At 39.0% G+C, this 25,767-nt stretch overlaps 1 protein-coding gene and 1 long non-coding RNA gene across 7 annotated transcripts in view; both read left to right on the top strand.

Moving 5' to 3' along the window:
• The window catches only part of DLGAP2 (DLG associated protein 2), a 628,408-nt gene that overhangs the window by 125,487 nt on the left and 477,154 nt on the right, over positions 1 to 25,767 (top strand). The window lies entirely within an intron of this gene.
• Positions 3,450 to 5,164, top strand: LOC140122012 (uncharacterized). Its single transcript, XR_011854239.1, has 2 exons — positions 3,450 to 3,755; positions 3,884 to 5,164. It is a non-coding gene; the product is annotated as an uncharacterized lncRNA (long non-coding RNA).

Here is a 25,767-nt window from a genome sequence, read left to right as displayed (position 1 = left end):
GATGATTTCTGGTGCAGGTTCTTATTGAATCGGTCTCACCCAGCATTATACACAGGCAGGACACTTTTAGTGAAGTTTCCAACTTTCTTAGTAAATGTGCCCTATAGTGTACAGTTTGACTGGTGATGAGACCATGACAAGTCATTCTGGTGACAGTAATTTAATGGAGGCCATCCCATAAGTTGTAAAAGGGGTTTCATTGGCTAACAATATCAAAAACATATCAAATTTTTGTGAGTCCATGCATCACCATAGATCAGTTTTCCTCAATGTGTAATAATCTAAGAATATAGCAGGAAAGAAACTGCTTCATTCTCTGTAGTGGTCAGACCAGTTTGCTATAAATCATTTGCTGCCATTCATTTGAGCAGCTAAGCTGATCTTCGGGGTCGTTGGGATGTTGATCTTGTTGGATGACCTGTTCTTATGAAAACCCAGTTGGCATTCTTATCACTGTGTGAACTTGCTGGTGGTCACTTTTCTTTTTCAGCAATGACCATAAAAGGGAACTATTGGCTTTGCATAGGTTTTATTACATTTAACAACTATGACCACCCCTGTAATATGATGATGCATAAAGTCAAGGAAATAATTTTTTGACCACTGACAAAGACATAAACAGTCTATAATTTTAAGGGTAGGTTAATTTTAACATTAAGAGATAGAATATTTTTTTTTTTAATCCAGAGAATAACATTGTATAAAGTTATTTGCATTTTGCTGAGAGAAAAAAGCATTTGATCCCTTAATACTTAATACTTGGTGGCAAAACCTACCCTTAAAATTATAGACTGTTGATGACTTTGTCAGTGGGCAAATTTAGGCAGGGATCCAATAATTATTTCCTTCACTGTAAATGATGCAGATACGCATAGGAAAGTTGCCTAATGGGATGGGAGGAAAAGTTTGGGCATGTTGTTTTTCAACATGCAATATCATTCACCTCCACATATGATTTTTCTCCCCTAAAAGCATGTCAAGAGGTAAAGCTATTGGCAAGATCAGCGTTTGGCCAGCAGCTGAAGTATACTGCAAGTTAAATCCTTAAAATACACTTATGGTTTTTGTACTGTGATTTTTAGGTCACCCACAACCATTAGTGACACTAAATACAGTACAGTAAAAGATGGGTTTCCACAGCAATAGTAATATTCTCTAAATTATAAAGTCTACGTAAAAAAGATTTGTGGTGCCTTCAAGACTTAAATTTTAAGTTTTGTAGGCATCATATTGTATGTGATTGTGTATGGTGGAATATAATTCTGAAGCATTTCAAAGCAAAGTTACAAACTCAGTGTGTGTATTTGTAGGATTTACTGGACCAAACTTAGAACTGCTGAACAGGGAGGTATATAGGAAAGGATGGGCCTCGTTGCATAATTGTGTTTGGGAGCTTATCTACTCAACAGGGTTTTTCAGTCTCAAAACTCTTAAAATACCTGCACACATTGCTTATTACATACACATTTAAGCCCAGAATTTATTTGCAGTAAATCTGCAGAATACAGTAACGTCACCTGGAGGTCTTTATTTCTAGGCTACAGCATGAAGGGAAAACAAATGATGCTTTTGTACGTTGCAGTCAGGTAACCCCACTTCCTGCAGTCAGTCTTCTCTGCCCACTCCATGCATGTGTTGTTTCAGCCCTGCCTCCCAATTGTGAGATCATTCTCCATTTATATATAGATTTCATGAATGCGCAGTGCGCCTGTGATTTTAGCACACCATGCATGTGCAGCTTTGACACGCATGCTAGGAGTTGCGTGAGATCTTCAGAGAACCTAAGAATAACATCACAATTTGTAGGTAGGGCTGGGATGCCAGATGCATGGAGTGGGCAGAGCAAATTGACTGCAAGAGGCAGGGTTACCTGACTGCAGGAGGTGGGATTACCTGACTGCAGGAGGTGGGGTTACCTGGCTACTGGACTGCATGGTACCAAAGAATAATAGATGGTTTTTCATTCATGCTGCAACCTAGTAATATGCTAAAAATATAACAGAAGAAGGGCAGTTTGTGGGCTTAGGGGGTTATAAATGTTTCCCCTATTAGGTTATATGCATATGGGCAAATGCAGTCCATGATCCAAAGAAAATCAGTGCACGGACTATTTATTTCATGCATTTACTTTTCAAAGTGTTCAGGTCTGAGCATAGATAACAATCAGCCAATAACATGCACAGTAGTGTACATTGTATTGTGAGCATCACAAGTGACAAACCCTAATCCCCAACTGAAGACAGACCAATAATAATAATAATAATAATAATTATTATTATTAGGTGACATGTCCCCCGTCCATCACTGACAACAGACAGGTGACAAGTCCCCCTCTCCCGATAACAACAAAGAAATGACAAGTCCTCCCTCCCCTCACTCACAACAGAGAAGTGACAAGCCCCAACATACACACACTGACAACAGTCAGGTCCCTTTCCCGCACAGACAACAGACATTTCCCCTCACCTTATCTCCTCATGGCTCCAAAAGCGTTTCTTCATCCTGCTGCATGGGACACAGGCTATTGGGGCGGAGTTCCACAAACTGAACTATTTCTGAGCAGGGTCAGAATGCTATGTGAGGGCAAAGGGCAAAGGCCAAAGTTGAGGGGGGGGGGGCACCGGGAGTGTGCAGTAGAAAACAAAAATTCCTGTGACTCCATATAGTAAGTACTTTATTATATGGCGGGATAGGAGATAAAGCAGAGCATGAGACAGCATGTGTGCAAGAACAGAAACAGATGAATAGTGGCTAAGAGAGGCCTCGTGAGGAAAGATAATTACTGCATCTGCAGTGCAGCCCAGGCCCCTAACCCGGATCCCATAGCAGTAGTACTGCCACTGCTGCTGAACTGAACTTTCAGCATTTCAGTTCAGTTTAGCAGATTGTAGGAACAAACCTGCACTTGGTAACATGTCTAAAATATTGTATTGTCTGAGTGCAATCATACCTTTATTTTGCTATATAGAGGCATATTATGCATAAAATGTCTACTGAAAATCAGTTAACTTTGTTTTGAAGCTATGTATATGACTTTTGGAAGTCCATATTGATATGACGTGGACAACTGCAAAAATTTCCTGTACATTCACTCTTAGGTTATCCTGACGTCATTTAGACAGAAAGGACCAAACTCTTAATTACATTGAACGGTAACATTTTCAGTGCTTTATTTGCAAAACCGATAGAAACAGTTTAGGTCAAATACATCAAAAACCAATCATTTTAATGTCTGAAAATATAGCACCATTGTTTCTGATGTTAGGACTTCTATTTTCGATTTGAGTAAACTAGTGAAGATGTTTGTGTAGAATTTGCAGTACACCAGTATCCTGGAGGATTAAGTAAGTCCTTCCTGTCTCTACAACCCCTGGATGCTGGTAAAATACTTTCCTTGACTGCTTCAGATAAGTCAGCAATCACATTCAGCAAGTCTTGTAATATCTGCTTCTGAAATAGAACTTCAAAATCATTGGTAGCTATTGCTATATTTTCTAAGGCCCTGGACAGGCTTTCATATTTGAGTTTCTCCACTTCTGCCTCTTGTATTATCTCACGCAGGTGATTTTGCTTTTCCTTGCAGTCATTTATCGCCAAATGAATTTGCTGTCTGTACTTCAGTGCTGCTGACTCTGTACTTTCCGTCTTATGGAGCTTCTGTGCCATGTGCTGAAGAGCACAGCTAGGGCACAATAACCTTGTGAGCAAAGAAAATGTAAAAGTGTTATCAAGCTAAATTGTAGCAGATTAACAAGGTATGTGTAGCCTGAGTAACTCTTCATGGAATGTGTCATCTTTGAAAGAAATTGGAAAGCTCTAACATGCAGCTCACAATTAAGTTTTACTATCTTTTTTTAAAATATGCTACTCTTACACTTTCCAGAGCGGGTGTATGGATCCTTCCGATATACACAGTGATGCACGCAGAGGTTCACCGAGTGCAGACTAATTGTGAAAATGCCGGATTTTGATTAAGTGGCCACAGCAGACATGTTTCACCTTGAGACCAATTATTGGACTATACCCATGACACAATTTTTTGATATCCCCTTAACATACATTCCTAAACACGGGCAAAATGTACGCATTCCCACATCCAAGATGGCCCCTGACCTGTCCGGGTGTGTCTCGCGAGAGTTGTGGCGACACCTGAGTTATTGACGGCGGTGAGTAACATGGAGAGCACGGTGGTGCTGTTTACAGCTCCGCCACTAGATCCCATCATCCCAGCAAGTCATCTCGGGGTCAGGCCTCCACCACAGTAAGGTATGGCTTCAGTTTGGTTAGTGGCAGGTTTAGAGCTGCAAGTGATCTTACTTGTATTATTAGTTCCACATTGTGAGTTAGGTTGCTAGGCAACCTCTTTTGACATGCACCATGGCTTTGTTTACAAACATTGGCGAGACGGCGCATTGGGACGAATGTCTATCTGTAATATTGTATTTACACTATACAAGTATTTGTTAATAACTTAAAATACGAAAGAGAAACATTTTTTACTCTGACCGGAGCTTAAGATGTTTAAGACAAACTCTCCTTCCAAAATGTTCCACAGTGTTTTCATTCAATGATATAAATTTTCTATTGTATTGCATCTTTTTCTTTATATTTTTAACTGTTGTCCGTCCCTCTAATCCTGATGTCTGGAGGGACAGACAACATGTAAAAAAAGAAAGAGTAGGCATATCTAGAGGATTGGTTTTCTTCTTCCCGAGATGGGATGAATATAAAGAAGGGGTGTATACATATGCAAATTGTTGAATTAATTTGTGTCATTTGGAATTGATGTGTGGATATCTATGCATGGGTATTTCTGAATTAATTTATCAGGTAAATCGTTTGTGAGCCGGTGCCAGAAGCAGGACGTTCTAGCACATCCCCGTGCGCTTAGCATCTAGCCGCGGGGACGTACTCTAACGTCCTGGTGTGCCTAGGGGTTAATGCATACTACATAATATTATAAAGTAGCTTCCGGTGAGCTATTCTTCACTGCTCTCAACCAGTTTTGCATTAATGTGAAGCCGTCACCTCTTCTGACACCTGCTTCATTTCCAATTTTCCAATGCTACAATTTCCAATATTACAATTCTGAAGCCACATTTCTTATGATTCTACTCACTAGAAATTCATGAATAAATTGACAACTGGGGGGTCACCAGTCGACTTTATGTCTTCACACAAACTGAACATTGTCTCCGTTTTGAAAAGAACAATCTAAATTGAATAATAAAAAATTACATATATCATAATTCGAAGAATAAAAATCAAGATTTTTTTTTAATTATTTTATTTTAAGTATTTACTAAAATATCATTTTACTACAAGGAATTTTAACCCAGTCATAGTAACAACTTTAGCAGACATTGGGGGACATGTATCTTTATTTCTGCTAAGTTATTTGTCTCCATTTTTGCGACTTTTGTCATTTTTGCAACTTTTCAGTGCGACTTTTGTTGTTGTTTTTCAAGAACACCTTGGTCTGCAACTTGTGCAGTGTGCCTTATGTATCTTTATTTTCCAGATGTTTCCTCTGATTTTTCACTTGTGTATCACTTTCTTTGCTTATTTTTGCCACTTTTTAGGCACAAATCTGTACCTGGTCCAGGGCAGGTGCAAAGAAAAAGGTTTTTTCATAGACCCTGTTTTAACTAGTAAATTGGAATTATTTTGCATGCTTTAAATGTTTAAAATTTTGCTCATTAACCCGCTGGGCATTGAAAGTTTGGGCTGTTATTTTTAAATACATAAATTTTAGCATTTACATTTTCTGGAAATTAATTGGTTACTTTTTAAAACATGCATTTTCAAATGCATCACAACAGTTGAGAAGAGCAGATTTTGCTAATGACATTGCTGTTAAATACATGTGTTAATGCAACGTTAACACAAATGTTAACAATGTGTTAACTGATAAATTTGTTAATACAATGTTAGCTTGTGTGTTTACATCTTGTTAACACATGTATTTTGTAAATGAACTGTTGACAGCAATGTAATTAGGCAAATTTCTTCTTCTTAGCTTTGGTGATGCTTTTGAAAATGTATGTGTTAACATTACAAGTGACCGCAGCCTCATATGTCGTCATCTCTTAGGGGTGTGACTACAGTGCTTAAAAATGCAGGCCATTGCCTCAAATCCCAAATTTACAGCAGTATCCACTCCTGCATATAACCCCCTCACTTGGCTTATGTCCATGTGGATTTCACACATTTGCCACAAAAAGTCTCAACTGAAGCCAAAATTTGCGCCTACCCAAAAAGGAAAACATGTACCACAAGAAAAAAGACATGATCATACATAAGGCGCAAAAAAGACCTTTTAAATGTCTCAATTGTACACCAAGGTAGATGTCCCCCATTATTTTCCTTTTGTGTTGCATGTGATGCTTAGTTAGCTTTGTTTTGAAATCTCGCATTATAGCTGAATGCAGTGTCGGACTGGGTTTACTTAGGCCCACCAGAGAAAATTAATCTGGGGGCCCACATTTCATTATCCCCCAGGAAATATACTCCAGCAGCCTCCAAATTGTGTTGTTTTCTGAGGGACCTCTGGGGTTCAGTATTGGGTTGAGCTGGGGGCCCGCCGGAGGATCCTCTGGTACTCTGGTGGGCCTGTCCGACACTGGCTGAATGTTTATCTCTTTTGGACATTGCGTTTGTACTACAAATTGATAGTAGTTACTTTCGGGTTAAACAGTTCAGCTCTGCAGTGACATGCTACCTTTCATTACAAAGAGGATCATAAAACCAGAATTTGAAAAGAAACCTGACATTTTGTGCTGCTTAGCTGAGTAGGAAAAACTATCCACCTACACAAGATTCCTATTGATTTCTGTGAGATAAGAAAGCTAAGCCTAAGCTAGTGGGGTCAGATATTGTTCTTGCTGTTGTATGGAAGGAGTTTGTCTTTTAGTATAATATACAACATAATTAAAAGAAATCAACCATTTGATTTGATACATTATGAAGCAAACATACCTTGAGAATGCTGTAGCTACACTGATGCAGGATCACATCTTGGTTAATCCCTGAGCTGAGTGGTTTTGCTGATAAAACAGATATAACATTATGATAATGAGGCTGTCTCACTTCCATGGCTCCTTCAGCACTTCTCCTAGCACCTGAGTTATTCACTGCAGGAGAATATGATGCAATCACACTTCTCCCTGCCAGACAGAATAATCAATTGCTGCACCATCCCCCAGCTGCTGTGTATGAGTGATCCAGCTCAGGTTGATTAGTCATGCTTGATTAACCTCCATTTGTAATTCCAAACTCCAGTGTGAAATGTGTTTATGTCAGCCAGTCTGACCCCGCTTCCCGAGAGTCCTGAATGTTATAATTGTTTTTTTTTGCAAAACCACTCAGGGATTAACCAAGATATGATCCTGCATCAGTGTAGCCACAGCATTCTCAAGGTATGTTTGCTTCATAATGCATCCAAACAAATGGTAGGCTTCTTTTAAATAATGATATATATGCATAACACATGTACTAATATACACCATAACATTTCCCAGTCACTCTTGTGTTAATTAGTAGTGTTTGGGTCCATACCAAAGTTTGGAAATCTGGGCTCCAAACCCTTACCTGAACTTAAGTTAGTTTGGGTCCTGGTCTGGCTTAACACAGCCGCTAATGACACCTGGCTAGACCTGAATTTAGTAGGGTCTGCTTATCCCTGGTGTATATATAGCATAACCTAGTATGTAACTGTATTGTAGCTATATTACTATCACCTCCACATTTTGGAACTGTACCATAGCATGTACTATATATAAGTCATTGTACAAGAAATAGAAAAAGGCATTATGAGTCAGACAGGTTGAAGGATGTGGGAGTATGTCATAGTCCTCCACCTCCATTCCACACATTCTTCTTCTGTAACTGTATTTATTGACAGCTTGTCACATGGAAGGGAAGATTGTTGCATTTTTCCTATTCAAGCTGATTTTACAAGAGGATACTTTCTATTTTCTTTAATGTGGTTTTCTAATAAGAAAAATGAATTAATGTGTGCAGCCACTTATATATAAGTTGAAATTCCCTAATGTTCTGTGCCCAAATCTACCCTTTGCCTACTACTTTGACCTTTGTGTAGCAATAATTTCTCAACAAGGCTTGTGATCACCACGTCTAGTCACTGGCTATAGTTAGTCATCACTGTCTTGTCATGCAAGTGTGAATAATGGTAACATTTTTGCAGCTATGTGCTGAGCCCTTGAGTGCTGCACTAGCAAGGTTGGACTGGCCCAAAGGATCCAACTGTGTCCTTTGTCTTACAAACAATGGACCTCAAGAGTTCTACAGAGGAAAAACCCTTTATGATTTGTTTTTGGAGCCAGTCTCCTAGGCTCTATTTCTCATGGCTACCAAACAAAACACCCATATAAAACCTTACAGATGATCTGTCCTACTTTTGAAATTAAAAGCAAACCTACAACAATCTGTGTAGATGGAATTATTTCCACTGGTAGACTCAAGTCAATCCAGTTAGGGGTCGTAGTGGCTGAGGAGTAAATCTGACAGTAGTGTTTTTCCGGTATGGTAGCTCTTTACTATGAGTTTGTCTACAGTATGGATAGATCCTTTAAGCTATTACATACTTATATTATTTGTATGTCATTGTATCAATAAAACAATTGCTAATATTAGCTAGCTCAATAGAATAATTACTAGACCCATCTCATACAGTATACAATTTTACAATTTCATTATTTTGATGTTACTGTGTCTTTAATATTTAAAGGGGTATTCCAGGAATAAGCATAATTCATATATGAATAGGTACTCAAAATATAAGCTAATGTGTAATTAGTTGTTATTTAAAATTTTGCTTCCCTTAGCAGAAAATTAGAATTAGCAGAAGAATTAAAATGCTATCGGCCCTTTAATCAGTCCGTTAATTTCTTCTGCACGGTCCGTTGTGGATCAGAAACATAACAGAAGATGGCCGCTGGTCACATGTCCACATCAAATGTCCTGCAGCTGCTTGGGCAGATCATGTGATCACCACTATGTTTGGCTGTAGTTGGTTGGTTGCAGTGCATCCAGTATGGCTGGTGTTTTGGTGATGGCAGTTACACATCATTGCTATGGTAACAGAGCAGGGCAGTCTGTTACATCATCACTGGGGGCAGAGCATAAGAGGGAGGAGGAGTTACTGAGAACTATGGGACTTGTAGTTTCCAGTGGCGGCCATCTCGGTAATAACTCCGCCTACTTTAGAGAGGCCATAAATTTTGTAAATCATAAAATCAAACTATTTAAGCTCCGTTTTGTGACTATTGACATTGATTGTTGTTGTACTTATTTATTTACATCATCGTGGGTTTTTGTGTCAGACGTTCATATTCCCGGAATACCCCTTTAACCTACAAAGATTGTTAATGTAAAAAAACCTAACTCAAAGGATCCAAATGTGCCCTTTGTTTTACAAAAAATGGACCTAAAGAGTTCAGCAAAGAACAAACCAATTAGGATCTGTTGTTGGAGTCAGTCTCCTAGGCTCTTTTTCTTATGGTTACCAAAAATATTCATATTAACACTTACAGATGACCCCTCTTACTTGTGAAATTAAAACTGGACATGAAACAATCTGTGTAAATGTAAGTTAGTTACTGGTGGGCTAAAGTCAACCCAGTTAGAGGTCATTATGGTTAGGTTTGTCTGAAGTATGGATAGAGCGTTTTAAACTATTACATGCATACATTACTGTATATCATTGTATCAGTAAAGCAATTGCTATATGATTAGTTAGCTCAAAAGAATAATTACTAGAAGCATGTCATACGGTATAAAGAGTTACACAATTTCATCATTTTGATGTTACTGTGCCTTTAATGTGTCACCTACAATGATTGTTAGTGTAAAATATGGATAGAGCACAAGGAGTTAACTCACTTTATACTGCAAACATGACTTTCATGAAACTTCAACCATCCTCATTAAAAAGATTGACACATTTGCTTCCCTATTGCAAGGTTCTTTCTGTGGCAGATTTCCAGCCACATCCAATAACGACTATGTTACCTTACTGTTCTTTGCTTTCAATTAAAAATAATGATTTACTCCCTAGCAAGTCTCTTCTGCAGCTTCAAATACAAATCACTGGCTTTTACTGTCTAGCCAGATTTTAAGCCTTGCATATGCTAAATCCTCTCCATCTAGTACTGTCTGCCTGTATGAATATGTATTACATTGGGAAAGACAGATATTTCCTAGTGTATATGCATTTTATCAGCTATACATCATTCTTATATTCAGTATGGCATCATAGTTTCAGTCCATTCTGACATTTCCTCATATGAACCCTATACAGTCATTACCATTACCATTACATATGAAGTATTGCCATTACATTACAAACCTGTGACACTGATAGCAGAAGAATGTCATTATTTCATCTTGATGTTTCTTGCAATATTGTTTCCTTGACTTTTCATCGGTTAAAAAATTAATGATGGCAAAGTTGTCAGACAGACGAGAAATGCTCCCGACATCGAGCATCTCAGTTGTTTGACGACAACTTGGACAACTGAGTGGTGGAATGTGTTCATGTATTACCAGGTGTAGGCTTCTGCTGAACACTTCTTGCAGACACTTCATGCAAAATGTGTGGCCACAACATAAGACCTTTGGTCTTCTGTCTGTCTCATCATATTTCTCAGTGCAAACTGTACAATGTAATAAATTGTATAAGCGAGAAGACATAGTGCTGAACCTTTGATGTTGGTGACCTTCACGTCTGTGTCTTCTAACTTGAAACAACTCCCAGCTTATCAAGTACAAGAACAAAGTACTTATCAAAGAGCTTATCAAGTACAGAACAAATAATGTGAAGGTGCCACAATATTTCTTACACTGTATCAAGGCAACAGGCTTGTCACAACCTGTATGTTCATTATTTGTACATTTATTTCTTTAATTGTCTTTATATTCTCATGTTGATATGTAATTCTGATGTTTTACCTTGTGTGTGGTTCCCATTTGAATTGAAATTATTTTTTTTATTTCATAATGTTGACAGAAACATCATCAACCACTCATCTGCCACACTGTTAAGAGCTAAGCAGCATGGAACACCATAGTAAAATGTTGCCCATGTATATGTTAAGGGTTGGGAGAATCTAATAATACAGCACCCATAACATCAGGGGTGGGGCCACATATGAATTTGGAAAAGTTTAGGGCCAGCGTATACTAACTAATATTAACTAATAAACTTAACTCAGTTTTACCCAATTCCTTTATACTGTATGCAGTAGCTGCACTGTATACCCAGCATATCAGCGCAACAACTCCACCAACACATGCAGCATGAGCAGATAAAGATGACTCCTTATAGGGCTGTATCTGGACTTCGGGCCATACAATGCTCTGGTCTGCATAACATGATACCTGGCTGGAAAACCAACATCTTCCCCCCATCTTTTATTTTTAAACTGATGACCTATTAATAGATCATCATTATGTGATAGGTGGGGTTCGAACACTTGTTGCAGTTGCCTCAGTGGGAGGAGCCAGAATCAGAATGCACCTTCATTTGGAATGCAGCTGTCTCAAGGAAATTTAATAACAGATCATAATAACTTGAATGTGGACTGCTGTACAGGGAAAGGAACTTTCTGCTTTTATCCTTCTCCATTGTCAGGACTCTGGTCAGAAGAGCCAAATAATGTGGGGGCCAGATATTGGATATAGCTCATCAGGATACAAAGTGCATGGGAAATTGTGTGTGGGAGTTAAAATCCCTTTAAAGGAAACCTACCACTTGTAGTGGCAGGTTTCCGGTGGCAATACCGGGCACCAGCTCAGGGTGAGCTGGTGCCGGAGCTTATTTTAGTTAGTGTTTTAAACCGCGGTATCGTGGTTTAAAACACTTTTTAAACGCTATAGCCGGCGCAGGCAGGTACGCGCTCGGCGCTTACCGTGCACGCGGCTCTCATTCACTTCCTATGTAGCCGCGCGCACGGTAAGCGCCGAGCGCGTACCTGCCTGCGCCGGCTATAGCGTTTAAAAAGTGTTTTAAACCGCGATACCGCGGTTTAAAACACTAACTAAAATAAGCTCCGGCACCAGCTCACCCTGAGCTGGTGCCCGGTATTGCCATCGGAAACCTGCCACTACAAGTGGTAGGTTTCCTTTAAAGAGCTGCTCAGCTGGCTTCTAATTAGTATCATTAGGCAGTCTAGGATTGTCCTGACCATGGAGTAGAGCCTTCTTTTTTGTGATTTTTATTTTGGTGCATTTGTGCATTGTGCATAACATTTTCAACTTTTTCAAATGAAAATGTTGCACATTTTTGCACATTAAAGGACACCTGTCATCAGGTCTCTGCCACTATTTCTGTCACCACTACCTGTTGTTGGAGCAGCTCACATGCATCCATCCCAGCATCTAGTCAATTCATACATTAATCATTGCAAAATCATCTTTTCTTTATTATGTAAATGAGGCTGGTCACATGGTCAAAGGCAGTGATGTCACCCCTGTTACCCTCCCCTCTCCTCCTCCTGCTCATGTCTGTGTGTAATGTATAGTAAAGCATTGTTAGTGTCTGTGCTTTATCTGCTGACATGCTGTGTTCTCCTATACACATGTGAGAGACACAGACATCAGCTACACAGGTACCTGACATGTTCTGCTATAACATGGCTGCCTGGAGCTGTTGTATCTCTCCTGTACACACAGAGGCTGCAGGGGGCGCCAGCACCAGGAAGCACATGGAGGAGTCATTACACCATTATACCTCACATCATTATACAGGCTGTCAGTCAAGCACTGGGGGTGTGGCTGTGCCTCCCACTCATGAATGAGCTGGACAGCTTGAATATGATAATGACTCATTGGACATTTCACAGGTCATTTGCATACAGCTTTAGGACCTCATTGCTTAGGTTTATAGGCATGTAGAGGGACAATGAAGGGATAGAGGCAATGCTTTTTAATGGCAGTTTATGAAAATATATTTAGTTTAGGGGGTTATTTTGCCTGACGGGTTCTCTTTAAGCTCCAGACCCGAGCAGATAAAAGCAATAGAAGGGTATAGATAGTTAAAGACTCTTTAACCTTTTTTTTAGAAAAAAAAAGTAACAAAGATCATCAAATGGATATAGCAAATATATTATCCTCTAACATAAATCAAACAAGTCCAAAACCCGAAAACAAAAACGAAAAAAGACATGCAAAATGTCCTGACTAAAGATAAATGACCCCTAATGTGTGTGTTCTTTTATTTCAAGTCAACAATAGATGCATACTTATAAATTAGTACAATTTTGTGTAAGGAAGGGTCTTAATGGATTCATCAATGAGATGGCACAGAAATCAGTCTTTGAGAATACCATCTTGTGTGACCATCTGTTTTCCTGAACTTGGCATCACTAACTCAGTTTCTAATGTGCTGCAGCAGGATACCCTCTGATACATTTTCTGAACTGATTATTATTAAACTTTTAAATGAGGTCTGTCACCATTTGGTCTGTTCATGTTTATCATTTTCTTGTTACTTATTGTATGTATATTGTTAATTTTCAACATGGATAGTTATTCACAAGTACAGAATAAGAGGTCAGGGGTACAGATGGCTGTAAATATTTCAAGTTGTTATATATGATCTAATGGATTCGGTATGGTGCGAGATGCTGAAAATGCAGAGAACTGAATGAAATGTTTGTGCTGGAAAGGAGTTTCTCTTTTGGCTGCAAGGCAGATTGTTCACATGAGCTACATGTAGGACACATGTATTTAATCTCATAAAGCCAGATTTAATGCTGTGTACAAACACTGGTTTGGAATAAAATGAAAACTACTATTAATATGACACTTGTGGTACTGTTTCTCCACCCACTGATAAAGCAATGAGCTTAATTATTAAAGTCATTTTACATGGCTCTATCCCAATGCCCATATTTTGTTTCAAGATTCTTCCCATACTGTACATCCCACGCAGAACAGATGACTACTGAGAGACGAGAGGAATTATATAACACCACAAAAATATGTCTTTCATGTAATCAAAAGTGTGTCTAATGGAGGAAATGTATCCAATATTTAGCATCTCTAGTGTTTAGGTTTTCTTTTACGATGAAAAATATTTTCTTGACTAATACATATTAAAGGGGTTTTCTCACAAACAAAAGTTAGGCGCTATCCACGTGATAGAGCTTAACTTGTAATCAGTGGGGGTCTCAGGGGGGTCCCACATACCTCTGTCAGTCCCCTCGTTGCTCTGTCAGACTAATGGAGCAAACGGGCGCACATGACTGTTCTTCTCCATTAATCTCTATGGAGTTGATGGAAATTGCCGAGCACCTCACTCATGATCTCTGTCAGCTCCATAGAGATTAATGGAGCTCCATTAGTCTAATGGAGTTACGAAGGGTCCGACGGAGGTATGTGGGACCCCATTGGTCCCCTCGTTTTTGTGATCTGTCATCACTGACACCCCCACTGATCAGCAAGTTAGGCCCTATCCCGTGCATAGGGCTTAACTTTTGTTCGTGGGAAAACTCCTTTAAGGAATATACTTAAACCTGTTACCCGAGGCCCCTTTTTGTATTGTCCATGTGCCAAAACAGGTTTTTTTTAATTTCTCACATTTTTAGTTAAAAAGATAAATTGGATCAAAGTGTACCTGGCTCCCTGCCAGCTTGTTCCCCGAGTCCACTAGCATGTGGAGCAAGGAGCCCCCAATGAGTGTGGGCCGCCCATTTCCATGCTAACTGTGCATATCCAAAAGAAAGTGCTGACCGTGCAAGGGCAAGATTCACGTGCTGTGGTCAGTGAGAACAGGAAGAGGACAGGGAAAGGAAGGAGAGAGGACGTTTAAGTGCAGGATTACGCACGTTTTTTGAACGGAAAGTGGGGGTCTGCTCCTTGCTCCAGATGACTCGGGAAACAAGCTGGAAGAGAGCCAGGTAAAATTTGATCTAATTTAACCTTTGAAATTTTATAAAAACAGTTTGGGCATGTAAATGTCTATAAATTATTGCCCCCAAGATCTCAAAAACCTAAATAAATGTTGTATAGAGAGGAAAAATTCCTTCAGGAATGTGGGGAAAACTAATAAATTCTTACATAGAGCAATTACTTCAACTAATGGCTCTAGCTGGCTCTATAAGATATTGACACATGGGGCCTTCATTTAATCATAACAATCCTTATCAAGTGGAGCAGAGAAATAACAATAGTTTAGGGAAAAATGGCAAAACTAGGTCAAGAGGTTAACCATAATCTAGCACAAGCACATTTAGGAATCCCTCCAGAGAACAATATACAGGCGGAACCCCCACTTAAGAACACCCGACTTACAGATGACCCCAAGCTACAAACGGACCTCTAATAATTGGTTATTTACTGTACTTTAGCCCTAGGCTACAATAAACAGCTATAACAGTTATTAAGTGTGTCTGTAATGAAGCTTTATTGTTAATCCTGGTTCTTAAGGCAATTCAACATTTTTAAAATCCAATTGTCTCAGAGCTGCAATTATGAAATATAGAGTTCTGACTTACATACTAATTCAACTTAAGAACAAACCTACAGAACCTGTCTTGTACGTAGCCCGGGGACTGCCTGTACATAATAATACACAAAAAATAGAGATTATCCAGTCTAAAATCATTAAAAAGAAAGAGGATCCGAGAGCGTCTCCATGTGAACATTAAACAGGATATCTGGGGAAGAGCAGCAGGAGCCCCACACCTTCTGGAAATTATTTGGACAGCCACAGTGTTTGTAAACTATGGAGGTTATTCATTATTTCTTCGGATGGGTGCTCTATGTTTTATTCTTAGGACCTGGTATAGAAATAGGAATGCGTTAGGGCGACGCATTCCAAAGCCCGGCTTCTGGTTTGGAGTAGGCTCCATCTGGCCCAAAGCAGTCAGCAGACCAGGAGGAGTGCCGAGATGGATGGTGTCAGGGGTTGGGCAGTTACAGAGGTTAGTCAGGAGGAACTTATGTTTTCTGATGCAGGCCCAAATTGGAAGTAGACACCCTTGTATAGTAAAAAAGGCTTAAGGCCCCACAGTCCATCTGCAGAGTGAAATCCATAGCCAAAGCTAAGGTGGAGGAGACAACATAGGGAAAACACAGGGAATGTGAAAGGCAAAAATAGGGGGTCTTTTAGTGGCTGAAAGGCCTTTGATTAGGCAACTAATGAGGAAGCTCACATTAGGCATGGCTGTTCCACATGTAATCTAAGTCACACTTGGTTGAAGTTACCTAATTTAAGGCCTTTATTTTTTAATGTTCTGATACATAAAACAATAAAATTTAAACGGTGGAATTTTTCTCATATCTTTATTTTTTATCACTGTAATAATAATGGTGGGATTAAAAAATTATTTTCATTTCATACGAAATGTCTTAAGAACAAAACACAAATTGTAATGATAGTATTGGAGTTATTTCCTTTCCAAACCATATATACAAAAAGTGCACCCTCACCAAGTGCCACCTAAAAAACATGTTACACAAAATGTAGGCTGTCATAAACCAGTGACAAAAATATAAGTAAAAGTTTTTGAAATGCCGGATGAAAAATTCGACATCCCTTAGGGGGAATGTCTTGCCATTTTTTGTTTTGAATTAAAACTAAATGAAAAATCTTTTTTTCTCATTTGTTTTTATTTTATAATTGTATTGTAATTTGTATAATTTGTGTCTAATGATCTGTCATCTCACCTGAGCTCTATTATTGGCATTTAGTGTTACTGTAACCTCATGGTCATAAGTAGCATTAGTCTGTAGACAACTCATTGAGGTCTACTGAGAGTTTTCTAGGCGTGTTCATTGTAGATGCAAGGTGTAAGTTAGCTGTTATATCACCTAATGGCAATGATGATGTTTTTTTATAGAAATGTTTTTTCCCATTAATTCAAAATATATTGAGAAAATCTTTAAAACTGCAAAATAACCCTGATGGTAGATTAGACAAGATCTGGTTAGATTTATATCAGTATTCTAAACTTTGAGTTTTCATCCTGTTACTTCTCAAAACTGGGTGTGTTTCTCAGGTGCAGTCGAGTGACGGATGGCCAAACCAATCAGCTGCTGGGGTGTCATTCAGGCATTCCATTTTAACTACTCACTCACGATTTTGTACCTTGCTGCCATCTTGGTTTTCATCCAGTTACCCGACCTCATTTCATTTTTGTCTGTCTCTCTGTTTATCTGTTTTGTGCATGTACACAGGGTAGGGACAGACATCCATCTGTCACCTACAGTTTAGCGCAGTGTGGACAAGGAGGCAAGGATATAAGTTGTGGGAAGACCGGTTTGCACGTCTTCCCTGTCTTGACAGTCTTTTTTCTCTGCACTACAGAGCTTGCTAATATAATTTTTCTGTTTAGCAAATAAAGGTATCATTCTTTAGCACTATTGTATTTTCTACCATTAAGAAAAGAGTTTATAAGGCAAATACCAAGGGTCCACCACAGGTTGCAATCATTTAACTACCCAAAAAGTCAGGAATATGCAGCATTTAAAGTGGAAATGTAGTAGAATAGATCAGATGTGGGCCCTCCATCTCCCACAAGCTGAAATATATGTTTGACATTAGTATTTAGGTACAAGGTATTTTTATACATTCTTTTGCTACCAAAGATCATTGCTCTAAAATTAGTTGTATGTGTTTCATCCTTTGTATAATCTCCAATAGTCAGCTCACTTCGGACATTATACAGTAATTAACATCAAGCATATTTCATTCACCAAAAAACACAGACTTTAGAATTTGACTGTGATAAACTGATATTGAGCAGTTTATAATTTCTTGTCTGCGCAAATGTTGGGTAAGAACCTGACAAGTTCTGAAATGCTATTACGCTACTAAAATTACATAAATTGCCATGTTTATATATTTTAATAACTTGAACTTAATAAGAAATCTTTTGCTGTCACTTCGGATGAGCCTAATAGATTACATATTTGCTTACTGGATTTATAATGAGAATCATTATCTGACTGTGCAGGTTGTCTCTTACTATAGAAGTGAAGAAATACTCGCTGTCGTAAGGCTCTTTCAGTGAAAAACCATCAATGAGTTTTGACCAAGCACTTCTATTTCATCACTGTTCGATGTCAGTACCTAGCAATCAGTAATAACCACTTTGCAGAACTAGTTTGTTGAAATATCAAATAGATACATTTTGAAGTAATGTTCCAATAGACGCCCAATGAAAAATAGCCATTACTACAGTATGAGTGTGGTACAATGATTTTAAAGATTTATTCCCATCTTGGCCATGCTTGTCAATAAAACCTGTCTTTCTGTCTCCCTGCGATTCTTATAAGTTACAGGCAAAGACATATTTTCTACTTATTATCTGTAACTCTTGAAGGTAAATAGGAGTTATGGAAACGGTGTAGCACAACAAGCTGTTTCTACAAACCATAAAGTGATTAAATCCTCTTGGCAGGACTCAAGTGCAACTGATGGATGCTCAGTCCATTACATAACACTCTGCAATACATTTGTATAGCAGTGTAAGTGATTAGACGAATGCTTGTTCAAGTAGGAAAAAAGTAGAAAAGATAATATTAAAGTTAAATTCCTTTTCATCAAAATCAAAAATAAACAAATAAAGAAAAAGTCACTAATACACTAAATTTCTATACAAAATTCAATGTATAAAAAACACAAAACACCTGTTTATTCAGTATCAGTGTATCCATGACAATCTGTACAGGAAACATAAAGCAATATTGGGCCCACACAGTGAACACCGTAAAAAAACCTACTTGAAAAACTTAACATTATATATCAACATCAGGAGAGAAAAAAGAACTGAACCGCATATCCTACCACACATTAAACAATGATCTATTGCCGCTAGGCTACAATTATAAAACAAACTCAAGGTTCTTAGTTAATTTTGATAAAATTGCATAAGCCCACTAACCACTTAACTGTGACCTTGTTCTTGTGGGTACCTACGCTAATAGGTGCGCCATCACATGGCATCCACCACCGCTACAACGCAGTTGCCGCCCAGCACCCATAATAGCAGGCATAGCCCTTGTGGATCCGGCCCTGGGTCGCAACAGCACCGCACCACAGAAGCAGCACACACCATGCAATACCACTCCATGTGAAAAGGTATTAAAGGCTCACCATGTGTGAACAGTTCTTGAATGCTCACTGTTCCATGTGGTCTCAGACACTGGCTGAGGGGAAGTAGGTGGTCACTATCTGCAGTCTCCTACTAATTGAAAAACATCTGGTTCAAATGGGGTGGAGTGCTGGTGCCAGACAAAAAAAAAGGGGGGAATAGAATAGAATAAACCAACATCAGAGAGAAAAAAGAACTGGACTGCACATCCACACATTATACAATGATCTATTGCTGCTAGGCTACATTTATAAAACCAACTTGAAGTTCGTAGTTAAATTTTTATCAAATTGCATTAGCCCACTAAGCACTTCACAGTGACCTTGTTGTAGTGGGCCACTACGCCTTAAGGTGCAGCCTCACATGGCTTCCACGACTGCTGCAACACAGCATCAGCAGGGACCAAGACCCATTTGCCCCCCAGCACCATCTGGGTCTTGGACCCTGCTGGTGCCTCATTACAGCGGCGGTGGATGTCATGTGATGCCGCACCTAATAGCATAGGGACCCACTAGAATGAGGTCACCGTGAAGTTGTTAGTGGGCTTACGCAATTTGATGAATTTGAAAAAGTTGTTCTACATACATTGAGGAGTGTAGTTTCTATAATGGGCTAATTTATAGGGTTTTACCGTACTGTTATTTAGGACATGCAAGCTGGAGGGCATTCATTAATGGCTTTAAGCCATTTTTTGTCAGCTGTGTCATATTTATGATGTGTCTATGCCACAATTTAGCTTCTTTTCTGACACTCATGCCTTCTTATTTTTTTTTTTTTGCTTCATTTGAGTGCAACACCTTTCCTGTACTTCTAGTTTCTCAATGCTATTTTGGCAAAATCACAGATTTGAAAATGCAAACTTAAAAATCTATATATTTTTTGGGTCTCTAAGGTTGTATGGAGCACAGCGTAAAAGGGATGTCACACAGTAAAAGAAGCTTTAACTAAGCCATTCAAAAAAATATGTCAAGCAATTCCACTGAATTTGGACGTTACTTTCCTTCTTCCCAAGTACATTTTATTTAATATTAAATGGTGCTATTAAGAAGTTCAATTTGTTCAGTTAGCTATTGTTCGGTTAAAACAAGTAGCTCATGCCTGACCATCCCTCTGTCAATGTAATAAGGGTTCTTTCACATTGGCGTTGGTGCTCAGCTTCAGTTGCACATCGGTTGCGTTTTGTCTCCGTTGTGTCTCTGTTTTTCTTCCATTTTGTCTCTCTGTCCGTTAAAAAAACGGAAGGTTTAACATTGCTTTGAAAACTTCACACCTGGTTTTTTAACCTCATCAGTGAAAAAAATGATCTTTCATCAGGTTTTTTTTTGTGGACCCATAGACTTCTATTGCCTTCTGTTATCTGTATCCGTGAAAAAAATGTTTCATAAATTTCCCGGGGACAACGGATCAGTGAAGATACAGGCCAATTTGAAAACACCCATAAAAATGAATGGCTTTGTGAGGCATCCTTGGAAATCACTAAACCACGAACGTGAAAAACAAAGCTGATATGAAAGAGTACTAAAACTGCATTATTCTAATTACACTAATTAATATTAGTCTCTTGCTGCCCACACCAGTAGGGATGATGCAAGCAATCCCTTTACTGCATTAGACCACAACTACTGTAACTTCTTATTTTTCATAAACTACAAAGAATGAAACTATAATTTGTCTCGCTAACCTATATTACAAGAAACTATAAAAGTACCATTAACCCTTTACATGTTCTGATTATGCTTCTGTTTTGCAGAGAACATTATTCTGTATAATTAGGTTGATGCTCAGTTGTCAAATTTTGGTGTCTGCCCCTGTTATTAATACACTACAATATGTGACAACTGACAGTTATACACCATAACGCTTTAACAAGCAACAGATATGGTAAAACTTTATTGGTCGTCCTCAGTTTCTGTATAACTCCTGTAAATGTTATACTGCTTTATCAAGAGCATTTACACTCTTTTCTTGCCATTAAACATTCTAATAAATGTATCTCTATCTCATAAGTAAGCGAACATGCTGAAGCACATCTGTTTTACAGGCAATTATTTCATTCTAAAGCTGTTTCTGTGAATATTTAAAACCTTGTAAAAACTGTATAACATAGTCTTACATTTATTCTATGGTCATCATGATATTTTGTTAATGGTTTTAAACATAAAGGTAGGAAAATTGGAAATCTGATTCATAACTGAGATAATGAAATTGCCTACGAACTGTAATAAAGCTTTTCCATCGCCTTTGCAGATCAACTGCAGTTGTACTAAACTAAGCCTGGATTCCCATAGGTTTCTATGGTGATCTTAATTAAGTTAATTAGAAGTCTTAGCTGTCAATGTGATGCTTTTTAATTAGAACAATACAAAATTGCAGCTTCATTGTGGTTAGTTTAACCAGCCCTGAAGAAAACCTTAAGGTGAATAACTGAGTAAAGTTAGACAGGCTGGTTGAAATACACTGTGGAAACCAGATTATGTTCTTTAATATTGTCACTAAGTATGCGCTTAAAGAGGACCTGTCATCCATATAAAAGACACTAGTTGTAGCAGTGGTACACTGCTAGTGTTATCGGAAACTTCCAATAATGGTAGCAGACACTGCCATACAATAGAAAATTGATGGACCGCGCTGTAAGGGGCCGGGTGTATTCATGAGGGGGGGGGGGGAACTATGGAGTTCGAGGGGCAGAAGCAGCGGACCGCCCCCCTCATGAATACGCCTGACCGCTTACAACATGGTTCGCAGTTTCGTATTTTTGTACAGAGCGGCAGTGTCTGATAGCGTTATTGGAGGCTTCCAATAACGCTAGCAGTGTAACACTGGTGCATCTGTTGTAGCACTAAGAGCTACTTACTTTAGTGACCTCCTAGTGCCTTTTATATGGATGACAGGTCCTCTCTAAGAACAAGTCTGACCGACTGTTCTTAGAGTAAATTGTATGCAACAAGTATTATGGGAAATATTTATTATGTGAAAAAGGCAGTAAGCTTTTTATTTTTTACATGTAAAGGTCTAGCCGAGATGGTGACTAAGTTGTCTCCATTGTAAAACATTTAGTTGCTGCAGGAGCCTCTAATGTACTTGTCTTGTTGCTTAGTTGTGCAGCGAGGCCTCCCACTTATCTTTCTATTCCTGGTTAGAGCTTGATTGGGCTCTCCTCTGAAGGGAGTAGTACATAATGGATTTGTCACATGGAATGGCCTTCATTTCTAAGAGCAAGAATAGACTGTGAAGTTTCACGTGAGAGTTTTTTTTTTCTGGTCATTGTGAGTTTCATAGAACACCAACACGTTTTACCTTGACCCAGAAACAGGACAAAATTCACCAGGTTCGTTAAGAACAATGCCTCATAATTTATTTAAGGACCATTCTCCATACAGCGAAGATTTTAAAATGAGCAACGTGTTTTAAACGCATAATGCGTCCGTCGTCATGTTTCATAAAACAAACACATTGGATGCTCTAAACCAGCTAAAAGAAAGGTCAGTTTTAAGGCTTCTTTAATCAAACTGTTTTCAGCTGTGCTAGTATACTTGAACAAGTTTTCAAGGGTTTTCTAAACATCCATTAGCCTTCTTACACAGTTAGTTAACACAATGGGGCACACTTACTAATGGCTTTGCAGCGCTTTGCGACGCACTTTAGTTAGGCTCTTCACATTCTTCATTGGTAAAACAGCTTGCACAAGTATTTAAGAAGTGTCTGCACTGCGATTGCGTCGCACGCGACCCTTGGCGACGCTGGCTTCCATGCGACACAAGTTAGGGAGCGTGCCGTCGGTCGGTCGAACTGATTCAGACTAAGTGCCGTATTTATCTTTCAAATTGTGTTGCACACCCTATGTTAAAGATGCACAACAAAAAAGATATTGAACTCTGTTGGACCTCAGCAGGGAAGTGACACATTCATGATTTCTGGCGCACGATCTCAGTGAAACGCTGCACGCTGCATTATAGATGAACAATGCAATTTTAGTGAACTCCGGTGATCTGATAAGTAATGGCCCCAATGTACCATTAAACCACTGGAGTGGTGGTTGTTGGAAATGGGCCTATATACATCTATATAGATATTGCATTAAAAACCAGACGTTTGTATCTAGAATAGTTATTTACCACATTAGCAATGTGTAGAGTTTATTTATGACTCTTTAAATGTTAGTTTCATTGAAAGAAATGTGCAGCAAGCGGTGCAGTAGCTTGTTCAAATTGCTTTAAATTAATGCAATGTTAACTTGATGTAAAATCAATGTAAAAAACAACATATGAAGCCAGCCTAACATCACATTAACACTGAATTTGCATAAAAACTGTGTAAACATTGGGGCACATTTACTAAGGGTCCGCGGACCGCATGTCCACCAGGTTTCCCGAATATTTCCGCTTTGTGTCACATTTAACAGGAGTTTTTGGCGCACGCGATCGGATTTTGGTGCAATCAAGACGACTTTCATGCGACTCAAATTGGGGGCGTGGTCATCGGACAACCCGACTGATTTGGACTAAGCACGGGATTTAAAATTCAAATTGTGTCGCAGGACATGCACTCACACCGGGAAGAAGAAGGTGAACTCCGGCGGACCTCAGCGGGGAAACGACACATGCAGTGAATCACACCGGACTTAATCCTCATTGGACAACACACCTTGGGGATCGTGCAGGGACCGGGTAAGTAAATGTGCGTACTTAGACGTAATTTGGTGTAATAATCATGTTCATATTGCATTTACAGTATAGTCTGGCCTAGGTTATTTTGTAACCCCCATGGTAGAAAGTTTATACCCTAAGCATACTGTACCCTTTGCAGACTATACCCAGGCTCCCCATTAGAGAGATATATTCTTTATAACCTGGAGGGGTATAGTTTGACTTAGGCTATTTTATACCCTGAAGTATACTCTGGCCTAGCTGTACCTAAGTATATTCTGGGACAGGTGTATTCTGGCCTGCAAAACTAGCCCCTTCTCTGATAGAAGACTCTGAAGAACTTCACATAAACTCTGCTTATGTGACAGTATAGTACATCAGTACATTTTAGTGCTCTAAAGCAACCCTCACCATGATGTACTATACCATCCAGGTCCACATAGAGGTTAAAATCTAATATGGGCATCACCTCAGATGAATGCTAACAAATAACTTCCATTAAGTAGAAAAAATAAATATGCAACGTTCTATTCAGTATTCACTACCTAACTAGCGCTTATACAACAATCATTGATGGGGCAAGAAAAGATTTCCCTGACCACACCACCAAGGAGATCAACCCCCAGCTGGCAGCAAAAAACAGTGCCATGCCACACATCATCCTGGCACAACACCCCATTTATCAATTATTTCCACCTCTAGGACAATAAACACCTCAGTAAACAAGGGGTCAGCATGCTGGCCAAAGAACTGAAAGACCTGGTGCTAGAAAGAGAGCCACAGCCGGAACCCCACACAGTGCAATGGCCAGGACCTCACACAATGCCACACCAAAATCCTACGGATCATACCCCCCCTCATACCCCCATACACAAGAGCGGGGACAAGTACACAAGGAAATAGAAAACCGGATCCAGCTTTTGTGCAGAATAAAATTGCCTTTATTTCTTATTTCATGGCATCCAACAGGTACAATACAGGTGGCACGGTCAAACTTGTCAACGCGTTTCTAGCACAATCAAGTGCTCTTATTCATGACTAAGGAGTGTGATTAGGCCGTGGGTTTAAATAACTCCACTGTGCTAATCAACCCCTCCCTTCCCATCATGTAGACCAATACAAAATAACCATAGCATAATACATATGATGTATACTAGGGGTCAGTAATGGTACATCATTTCATAGAGGATGCAGAGGATGCAGAGGAGGGTCAAGTGGAAAGAATGGAACCAATAAAAAAAGACAGAAAGATCCATCGGAACATAGTGAAAGGGGATTGAAAGACACAAATATTGAAGGAATCATACAGAAAACTCCCAAAACTGGGGTCTCAAAGTATGACCAGCAAATAAAAATCTTTAATTTATCCTCACACTTACTTTCCAGCCATGAAATATCACTTCTATCAAAGGGACTAAACTTTTGTCCCACAACGACAACAGACGAATTTAGTCTATTCATAGATATGAATAGATTTACTCGGAAACTAACACTTCAGAGATATTTTTCAATTAAAAAGAGTCAAGTAAAGGTGAATAATCCCACGGAGTAAATGGAAATCACACAACCATTCCTCCATCAACCTGTGAAAAGGAAGTCACTATTCAATCCGGTTGCATATAAAGGATCCCATATAGAGACATTTTATGCAACTATAATGAGAGACCTAAGTTCCATAAAGTCAAAACAAATTTCTAAAAACAACCTCACAAGGGATGAACTTATAGCTCTCACCAATATTAAGAATAACACTAATATTGTGGTCAGGGAAGCGGACAAGGAAGGAGGCATCGTTATCCAGGACCGTGAAACCTACCTAAAAGAAGCATATAAGATCCTCTCAGACACTAAATACTATACCATTCTGAAGAATAAGACCGAACTCCACTTTCTCACTTTAGATGTATCGGCTCTATATTCCAATATCTCGCATGACCTTGGAATACAAGCGGTAGACTGGTACCAAACCATAATGGACCATAGACAAATCAAATTCATCA

Source organism: Engystomops pustulosus, chromosome 3, assembly GCF_040894005.1.
Source record: "Engystomops pustulosus chromosome 3, aEngPut4.maternal, whole genome shotgun sequence".
Classification (NCBI taxonomy): domain Eukaryota; kingdom Metazoa; phylum Chordata; class Amphibia; order Anura; family Leptodactylidae; genus Engystomops; species Engystomops pustulosus.
The sequence above is the reverse complement of the archived record's forward strand: the minus strand, read 5'-3'. Positions and strand labels throughout refer to the sequence as shown.